Source organism: Eurytemora carolleeae, unplaced genomic scaffold, assembly GCF_000591075.1.
Source record: "Eurytemora carolleeae unplaced genomic scaffold, Eaff_2.0 scaffold1116, whole genome shotgun sequence".
Lineage (NCBI taxonomy): Eukaryota > Metazoa > Arthropoda > Copepoda > Calanoida > Temoridae > Eurytemora > Eurytemora carolleeae.
In genome coordinates, this window is record NW_019397011.1 from 80,544 (window position 1) to 86,414 (window position 5,871).

At 30.1% G+C, this 5,871-nt stretch overlaps 1 long non-coding RNA gene across 1 annotated transcript; it reads left to right on the forward strand.

Annotated features, from left to right (window-relative positions):
- The first annotated feature begins 3,856 nt into the window (after positions 1 to 3,856).
- On the forward strand, positions 3,857 to 5,592 carry LOC111711089 (uncharacterized). Its single transcript, XR_002767179.1, has 3 exons — positions 3,857 to 3,914; positions 4,425 to 4,493; positions 5,064 to 5,592. It is a non-coding gene; the product is annotated as an uncharacterized LOC111711089 (long non-coding RNA).
- The last annotated feature ends 279 nt before the right edge of the window (positions 5,593 to 5,871 follow it).

A 5,871-nucleotide genomic window follows, 5' to 3' on the forward strand; every position in this document is an offset into this window, starting at 1 on the left:
GTTTATTATAAGTTTATTCTGGCCTAACCTATAGTATATCAGTATTAGTAAACAGTTGTAAGTTTACAGTACAGCTAACTGAGCACACAGGTAGAGAACTATCTTCCCCCCTGATATGAATGTATATTACTTCGTTTTGGTGCTTAAATATACGCTTTGGTATAATTCTGACACAGTTTTATATCAATTTCTTGTCAATTGTATGTATATCGTTCAACGCCTGAGATTCTCAGGTTTCAGCCTATACCCCCTTTCATTTATCCTCTACAGTCCCCTTAATGTTAAGTGTTTCTGCGAGGAGCAAAGGAGGGTTTGTACAAAATAAATATCTGAGATGTCACTTTACTTTATACTTTATACTTTTGTTACAGGCCAACTGTTCCACCTCTATGTGGGTTAGGCCGACTATCAAGGAAAGGATAATAATAAACTTCTCATTTTTTAACTGTCAAGCTTAATCTAATTATATATTTTATTATGATTCATGTTTTTTGATTGATTAAATTTATTAATGGAATTGGTAATGATTGATAATGTAAAATTGAATGTTAAAGCTTAGTTTTATTACAGTGTTTGGTGATTATATCAATATAATAAAGAAAACTTTCGATTTAAATTTGGATTAATATCAAGCAGTTAAACAGCATTGTTACACATAAACAAGGAAGTCAAGGAAAGCTGTCAATTAAAAAGCTTTTCTTTAATTACTTGTAAATTTGTAATTCGAAAAAAGCTTAAAAAAACTTAAATAAAAAGTTGTTTTTATTGTATTGATATAATCGCCTTCCACTGTACATTACTCTATGAATGATGATGTTTTCTCTACGTTTTTATTTTTTCTGTTATGGTTGAAAATCTGTTTTTTTAGGTTATCGATGTACTATCAATGATTATTTTAATTTTTTGTTTTGTTTTTAATCCATCTTTCCACAGAGAGGTTTCTGTTGATTATCCAGCTTACAATATTTCAAGGAATCATTCATTGAAGATGATAATCACATCGCTGATAATAATAGTATTGAAAGTGATAGTGATATAGACCATGACGATATAAACATGATAATGGTTTTAATGATATGATATGATTATTTTGATAATGATAATGACAATTTCTTGAAAGTGATGAAATTGATGATAATTATAACAATTTTGAGAGAAAATGAAATATTTGTATGTAAATAATTCAAATTCAAAGAGTAATACTGATAATTGGTTTTGGAAAACAATACCAATATTAAGAACGAGAATAATGATGTTTTTAATGAGAATAAAATGTTGGTTATGATTTTGATTATAATGACAATTTTAATCAAAACAAAACAAATAATGATGTTGATTTTGATGATGAAAATTATACATATATGAATAACGACAAAAATATCCATGACAGTGTTAACCATACTTACAACAATGATTATGATAATGATGACAATGACAATGAAAGATTAGGGGAGGAGAGAATATTCGAGAATTTCCAAGTTTCTCTGGAAACCTTGAGCCCACCGGGCCCCCTGATAGAACTTATAAGGTCTAAGTATAATCATATTTTAATTTTCAACAAATTTTTAAATTACTCATCAAAACAATTATTGTAGATGAACATTCAAGTTGAACATTCTCAAGCCTTTTTATTGTTGATCATAAAATATAAAAGATGAATTTTGGAAGATCCATCTTTAAAATGATGGATTTTATATTTTTTCTTCATTGCTTTCTTGATTTGAAAATAAGTCATTCATAAAAATCTTTGCAACGGGCCATACAAATATAGAAAACAGTATTTTTGGGCAAATATTTCTGCCATTGACAAACTTTTTGAAGATCAGTTCCTATTTTTATTGTTTAAACCACTTTTAAAGATCAATGGCGGTTTTTTTAACTGTTTAATGATCCAATGAGGGTGTTTTTGTTAAAAAACACTGTTTAAAAATCCATTGATGGTGTTTTTTTTGTTAAACTAGGTTTTAAAAAAACAGCAATCCCAAATAAATTAATTAATTTCAGTACACGTACAGTACAGTACAGTACAGTACACGCACAGTACAGTACAGTACAGTACTGTACAGTACAGTACACGTGCACAAAAACTTTATTTGTTAGGTTGTGTTTGCTGGGGATGCTGCAGTTGGAAAAACATCATTTATAAATAGAATTACCAAGGGGGTCTTCCTTTCAAACCTTAGTTCAACACTAGGTACAGGGTGGTTCATATTAAACATTGCACTTTTTAAATTTTTTTGATATTAAGATAATAATCATTTATTAGTATTATTAATTATAATCTTAATATCATCACCAGGGAGTTTAGGAAACCCGTGGTTAAGTAAATTTTTTATTTCCCAAAAAAGCAGTTTTACAAAATTTTATTGTATTTTGAGATGAAAAAGCGCGATTTTTCACCGAAAACTTCGCAAAACGGGTGGTTATTTTACATAACTGGCCCAAGGGACGTTACGCAACATAACTTCCCTCTTAGGGGGGAATAATAGGTCGGTACTGTTGGTCTATAGGCGGTAAAATATTTGTTTAATGAATGAGTTCGTCGTATGGAGATAGCAAGACATGTTTTCTCTGTTTTTGTAAAGCAGACAGTTATCTAATCGGTTAGTTCTAATTTTACCATTAATTAAAACACTGATGAAACAATAAATTAAGTTTTATTTTTAGATGTGTCTTCGGTTCGTCTACCCCCCCCCCGCCTGTTTATGGTTAACGTCAAAATATGTTGTCATTCAAAACTGTTACGTCTCTGAAAATGGGCTATTAATACATTTCTGAAGTTAAAATATTCATACAAATCAAACTTACTAACGGCAATTCTAATTTTTTTTGGATCATTCCCTTATTTTTGGTTATCACTGTAATGATGGCAACTTTTTTTATCAAATTTTTTTAAAGAACCTCAGATGGACAAGAAGAAAATACACCAGTTTAGTTTTGTTCTTTACCCGCATTCTGCAGAATAAGAAACAATCCCTTTAAATCTATTTAAACTTTTATAATAATATTGTCTATGAAGGTGTTGATTTCCAAGTGAAGACAATACGAGTAGATGACAGAAATATAGCTATCCAGCTTTGGGACACAGCAGGTTATAAATATGGTTGTTAATCCTTTAAAAAATTATCGTATTTCGTTTCGTTTTTTTAAACGATCGTTTCGTTTTTAGAAAAAAAGTCGTTTTTGAAAACGAATCACTCATTTTGAACTCTTAAAAAACAATCGTTTCTAAAGACGATCTTTTTCCAAAACGATTGTTTTCAAAAAAGTGAAAACGATTCATCCCTAGTTATAAATATACAGGTTGAGGGGGTAATACATACAACAACTATAACGAGTCTTCAACATCGGGTTGCAAAGATATATAGATTAAAAAATCAGTTTCTTTTCATAATCTTCAAGATTACAATTTTGCGAAAATGAAAGAACGAAATTCTTTCATTTTCATTCATTTTTGCGAATTATGATGCATTTTCGACGACGAATTTCGCGAAGTTCACACAAATTTTAAACGAATTTCACGAAAATTTCGAACGAATTTTGCGAAAGTTTTGAACGAATTTAACGAATGTCGCGAAATTTATAAAAGAAAATTTTTGTTTTTGTTCTCATTTTCGTTGACTGAACGAACATTTTAAACCCTACTTTTCAGATGTTTTCTCTATTGGCATAGAAATTTTGTTTAGGTCAGGAAAGGTTTCGAAGTGTGACGAAAACATATTTCCGGCGGGCTGACGGTGTTATGCTTCTGTATGACGTCACTTCCGACAGATCTTTTGCAGCTGTTCGCCATTGGATTCAGAATATCGAAGTTTTTCATTCAAATTTTCTGATTTTTATCTTTTCAACTTTGTTTAACAATATTTTAGATGTGTTACGAGAGAGGAGGGAGAAGTTATGGCTCGGGAATACAGGTACAGTAATCCCTACAATAAAATGGAAAACAACGACGACTTCTGCAGGAAATAATGTATTGTGCCCGGCGTTTCCCAGGTTTAAATTATTAGGTAATAGTCATAGTAAACCCCGCCGTCTATTGGTTTTAATTAATGATTTTAGCTAAGGTCGCTAGTGGAATTAAAAAAACATGGGTTCCCTCAAGATAAATTAGCCAATTTAGACCAGACCACTGTGCGAAACTCCTCCGGACTTCTGCCTCAGGGTTTTGTGCACAAGTTTTTTTCCCAATTCTTGAAAAGACGACATCTAGTGTCTTATCTGTTATTTTAATTAATCTATGTCGAAAACGAACAAAACAAAAACTAGATAAAAGCGAAAATTATCAAATGGAATATGGGATGGGTTTATTACTTTTATTATCATTGTTATTCAACATTTAGTATTATTTTAATCCATAATGTTCTTTCTCATTTGAGATTATTAAATTTTCCTATATACACATTAAAGTTAATCATTTCATTTAGTGCAATTTTCTTTGAAACAAGTTCGAAAGATGGGATGAATATTGCAGACAGTTTAGTTCTACTAGCCAGGTATAGTTCTACTAGGTATATCTAAATTATACTACATACTCTATGTTTAAAAAGTATACTTCATACTCTATGTTTATAAATTATACTACATACTCTATGTTTAAAAAGTATACTTTATACTCTATGTTTAAAAAGTATACTTAATACTCTTTTTTTGTAAACTAAATTTCATGGCCTAATTAGCAACTGTAAGCCTGAAAATTGCGATGTTTAACATTGACTTTAACATTAACAAATAATATTAGTAATATTATTTTTATTTTTTTTTTAATTTTTTTTTTAATGTAAAATATTCTCTGGTGAACTTTCTATGCCGAGAAAAATTTACAAAATTTTTTTTTTTACTTTTGATCCTTTTATTCATTTAATGTTGTAGGTAGATCTAGGCTGTTCAGCTTCTCTCCTAATCGACTGAATTATATATAATAGCATACATGCGTCCCATAGTTAATTATCAAAAGTGTAAAAAAAATCATGGTTGCTTTATATTAACCCTTTCCAATAGATAGGACAGTTAAGTTCTATTGATAGTTTTAATAATTCAATTTCTTGCAAACATATTTACTCTAGGGAAATGTGTAGCAACGAGGATGTCGAAGTGCAAACAAGTGCGCTTAAGCTCAGAGAAATTGAAACCAAGTCTAACTGCTGTGCGCCTAAGCGCAGAATATCCGTGCACAGATAAACTGTGTGCTTGTCAGAAGTTAATATTTCTCTTAGAATCTCTAGTAAAGAAACTGCAGAGGTCATTGCAATTTCAAATGACCTATCAACGCTGATTCAACAGTTTAGTCAACATTTTGACTTTCTATCAAAACATTTAAAATTTAATCCAATTTTTTTGCCTTTTCTATTTTATACATTTTTGTAGGCGGAAGGCCAAACATGATTAAATTCAAATTTCAAATTGAGGAAACCAACCTTATCTTGAAATTCGTAAATTGGCAATGTATGTCCGATTTACAATGGTACCCTTTGTCTGATCATCGACGACAGAGATGTCAGTTCACTGTAAAATTCAAGATTGTATATTTTATTCAAAATCGTGTGATCAAGCAATCACATATTTTTGAATAAATTATATCAAAATTTTAAATTATTTTGTTATTTTTTGTTTATCCAAGCAACTAGAAATATTTCAAATTATTCAAGGATGTAATGCAAGGAAAGTTATTTCAGAAGTTTAAACATCTTTTGTACTGCAGTGTACTGTCTCTGGGCGGTAATGTAAACACAAGACAGATGTCAAAGCCTGATATGGGATCCATCTTTCACATACAAAAATCAATGTAATATTCTGGTCATCTAGGGAACTATTATGTGAATTATCAAAATTATCAAAATTTAATGCTGTAAACCTCCTCGGATACTAAACGAA